Raw genomic sequence first — 4,635 nt, 5'->3', positions numbered from 1 at the left:
ATATATTTTATAAAAGTTTGTAAACAAAAAATTTATAAACATAACACTCCCCTTATATTAATTGGGATGAATGATCTCCAATTTTTTTTGTTCAAGTATACACTTCGAGAATCGCTATATCATATATAAGTACAAGGTCAAGGAATGCTGACCAGTCAAATTTGCCAACCCACCAACCCCCACCATATACAAATAGGTACAAAATTAGGCAGGGAACTGACCAAAAGTTTTCTTCTGTGATATTAATGTTAAATATTAAACATTAATTAAGTTAAGAGATTGTTAAACTCAAGCATTATGAAAGTTTTGCTGATTTCTTAAAGTCGGACGGTAAAAAAAACTTTTACATGAATTTCTTAAGGTTAAGGGGAATTACTTGTTTTTTGTTACCAACTCAGTGCTGGATTAGTCAAAGTGCCTACAAATTAGTATGAATAACACTTGATCACTAAAAACAATAAATGATGAACAATCAACGATCATATGTTGCTTTTATAAAAAGTTTTCTAAATTAATAATTAACATGAATGGAAGTATATAATTAATTTAAGAATAATGATTGTACAATTTTAATTTGTTGGAGAAACAAAATTACAAAATTTACCTTCTGTCACAATCGCATTACTTTCTTGCTAATTAAGTGATGTCGTTAGCAGCTGAAAGCCCTAACCCAATATATTAAATAATTCTATAATAACAATTAACTTTGAAGAAGAGACTAATCAATGATCAAATTAAATATGTCAATATATATAAAACTCCTTTTCTATCTTCGTTGAACTAAGAAAAAGATGATTCGATTTCAACTATTTTTTCATGAATTTTTTATTAATATGCTAATTAATAAAGCATCAAGGGAAATAAGGAAAGAGTAAAATGTTTATAGATGATATGTACGTTGTTACATTCATCTTAATCTTGTGTATGTTCTAGTCAGGTTTAATGAAATTTTAATTGTTAGTGGACTATAACCAAAATTTAGACCATATAATGTCATAGCAGAAACTTCAATTACCATGTTAAAAGTCATTATCACATGACTAAAGATGAATGTTTTAATAGTTTCTAAGTCATCAGGTCAAATTCCCGTCATTGTTAAAAAAATAAAAAAAAAATAAAACCACCTCTCTTTTTTCGTATAAAATAATAAAACCACCTCTGATCTTATAATTAGCGTATACTTTTTATTAGCCCATAATATTTCTCCAACGGAATGCATGGAAAATAATGATTCCACAAATATCTTTTCAATATTTTCCATTGACTGAAAAATGACCATTCAAAAAACATGCATGCTGTCTCATTTCAGAACTTCCTAGAACCTCGATGGAAATGATGGGCTTGAATTAAACATCAAAACTTGAGGGTAAATGTTGGGATTAAATTAGTGTAAGCTACTTGTAAGTTTCTCATTCAATTATCATTATAAAAAATCAGTGTAAGCTGCTTGTAAGTTTCTTGAGGGAAATAATGGGGTTGAATTAAACACCAAAACTTGGAATCTTTGCACCATTCTTTTATTTTCCAAAAGTACTTCCAAATTGATCGCAACTTCGCAGCAATTCATGGATGTGGTTAAAGTTATGACAATGAAAAAAGAAAAAGAAAAAAGGGAAAAACATAGGGCATAGTTCACTCTACACTGAAGTCTATATATACATGTGTATGCCTTGTAGGAAACATGCAATTAGTGAAAGCAAAGGAAGAGATGGAGAAGCAGGGGTTGAGGGTGTCTTGTCGCAGGAGTGATGGCACCAACTTTGGTGTATATATATATATATATATTCATATCATAAATATTCATCAATATTATGTGAATATTTATGAATGATATGAATATAGCCATAGCCAGCGCCATCCTCCTGTGACAAGATACCCTTCAGCCTCTAACCACAGAATTTTGATGCTTTCTCTCTTTTATATTCACTTCAAACTAGTGATACAATGAGGTATTGATGATCTTTAATTGTGGTTTCTTATGGCACTTTCTTTCTCTTAGTTGCGATTCTAATGCCAAGTTCAAAATTCACTTTTCAAATTAGTGTTTCATCTATGCTTTCAATTGTTTTTGCTATGGGTAATAATGAATGATCAGTTGTTGTTGTTGTTGCAGCAATTGCGAAAAGATTGCCAATAAATATTACTATTGCAAACAGAAGCAAAAGCAAATAATGACGTATAGCTATCTTAATAGCAATATATTGCTAGGGCGTTTTTTTAAACCCTAGCTGATCTGCTAACATATATGTATTTTTTTTTAATTTTGTATATATATTCGTGCAGGCTACTCAAACCCTTCACCACTGGACCAATCATATTGACTTACATATATGTATGTTTTTAATTTAATTAAAGTTGTTATCATAACTTGAATTTATTTAAATAAATAAATAAATTTTGAGTTGATCTGTTATCAGAACTGGAATTGAAAGTTCACTGAACTTCTTGAGTGAATTTCAATTTATGGTGGTGTGGAGGCAGTGGAGGCGAATCTATGGTGAAGTTGGCATACCAGAATATTATGCACTTTGGGAACCAACTGAGTCATACTATATGGAGGAGGATTTGGTCCGGGAAAGGGGTGCCGCACATCAGCTGCTAGGCGTTCTGAAACTACCTAGTTGTATTTTGTGCTTTTCTCTGGGCGTAAGCCCCATCTTTAACCAAAAAAAAAAGAAGAAGTTACCATTATATTACAATATGACTTCTTCAATGCGGTTTATTAGTTTCATGCACCAAATAAAAAGACATATATGCTTTGCTGAATTATGTGATAATCACCCTTAGCTTCAATACCATTTTTCTCTTTACAAAATATGTTGCAATGAAATTAAGAAAACAAAAACCAAACTAAATCAGATTATTGCAACTTTTTATGTTTTACCTCCATTCTTTTTAGAAGTACAATATTTATAAATTAATCAAAGAGTGATATGCTTACAACCTAAAAGTTTTATGACCTGTTTTTTCAACGTTGATTTTTATCAATCTAACGGTTATAATTTATTGGAATTAATAGTTAATTAATAAATGTGACCTAATAAATTATAATAATTGGATTGACAAAAATCATCGATGAAAAATAGGTTTTAAGCGAAAAGAGGTTATAAAAATAACGCTCCTCAAATTAATTTGATTTATATGAAAATTGTACAAATATAAGGGGTTGATCATTTTATTAAAATTCTTATGAATTGCTTTCTTGATCAAATTAAATCGATTCATCTTTGGTTCCTTTGAAATAAATTGTCAATTTATGCTTTGTTGGGAGTGTGAGGTAATTATTAATTTGTCTTTTATTAATAGGGAGTAACTATCTAATGATAATTGAAATTTTATAATATTTTTCATTTAGAGTTAAGTTGACAGAGTGTATAGCATTTGTCACTGGTTTGATAATTGGCACGTAATTTACAAGAATAAATTGAGGCAACTAAATCAAGAGATAGGTTTTGGTGAATTCTTATATATAAGGAAAAAAATAGGTTCTATTCTTGTACATTGAATTGGAGTCGTGATTTTTTTTCCTACTTGTGAAGTTTTTCCCATGTTATCTCTTAATTTGTTATTTTATTTATGGGATATTGAGATTGGTGTTTATAATTTTAAAGGACATGAAATTATGTCATTTTAATCAAAATTACTGTGTTTTATGGTGAGAGAAACAAAAGTCATGGGGAAAGAAAGTGAAATACTTTTTTAATTTAAATAATAAATAAAAATACTAGTTTTAACTAAAATGATTGTCCTTTAAAAAAAACATTTTTACTTTTATTTATTGGTCAAAATTATTATTAAAAAATTAGCATTGATTTAATGTCATTAAATTTAGATAACTCAATTTTTGAATTCATGCGAGACCAATATACTTGAATTGATTGGCACCATAGTTAAAAAAAAAAAAATTGAGATAGAAGTTTCCATGAAATTCTAGCATTTCACAATGCATTGACATTTTGTCAAAGCTCATTGCAATGGACGAATCATAATTAATTTCCACAATTCATAATTGAGTCTTCAATTTTCATGACAGACAGTATCTTGGTTACGGTAAAGATGACACTTTCTTTTCTTTTCTTTTTTTAAAAAAAAAAATCACTTTCAGTGGCAATAACAAGACTCTTGTTATGCCAAATTAAAGACCATCAATATTTAATAAACAATCAATGTAATTCCGTCGAAATTTCTCTCTCTTTTTTCTATACATATTTTCCCCCACGTATATTCCTAGCAAGTATCTTATTAATGAAATTCAATTCTACTTTTCAAACTTGTATATTCCTAGCAATTAAGCACCATATTATTTATTAGAATAGTGTAATTCAATTCAACTTTTCAAACTTTGAATCTACACTCTTGTATTCTAGCAAAGTCCAGCTGGAATGTTTGTAATTTTTGCAGCACTTATCATCCTATGCTACAACTGTTTGAGAGGATCTGAACCATCCTGAGAGCTACGTTTAACACTTGGGGCAATCAAAAGAAGCCAGACAGAGATAATACAATTGGGGCTGACTCGGCTGAGAGAGTCTTGTCGCAGAATAGATGACACCATGACTTGATGTATGTAAATTAAATATATGTTCCAAAATCATAAGCATAGGTAGGGTCTCTATAGTCTATTCGGCGACACGA

At 29.6% G+C, this 4,635-nt stretch overlaps 1 long non-coding RNA gene across 1 annotated transcript; it reads left to right on the top strand.

Annotated features, from left to right (window-relative positions):
- The first annotated feature begins 1,853 nt into the window (after positions 1–1,853).
- Positions 1,854–2,781, top strand: LOC133310767 (uncharacterized). Its single transcript, XR_009751493.1, has 3 exons — positions 1,854–1,949; positions 2,284–2,332; positions 2,418–2,781. It is a non-coding gene; the product is annotated as an uncharacterized LOC133310767 (long non-coding RNA).
- The last annotated feature ends 1,854 nt before the right edge of the window (positions 2,782–4,635 follow it).

This window comes from Gastrolobium bilobum, unplaced genomic scaffold (genome assembly GCF_033153095.1).
Source record: "Gastrolobium bilobum isolate Gb01-03AN ecotype WA unplaced genomic scaffold, APGP_CSIRO_Gbil_v1 utg3456, whole genome shotgun sequence".
Classification (NCBI taxonomy): Eukaryota; Viridiplantae; Streptophyta; class Magnoliopsida; order Fabales; family Fabaceae; genus Gastrolobium; species Gastrolobium bilobum.
Note: the sequence above shows the minus strand (reverse complement) of the source record. Positions and strands in the feature narration are given on the sequence as shown.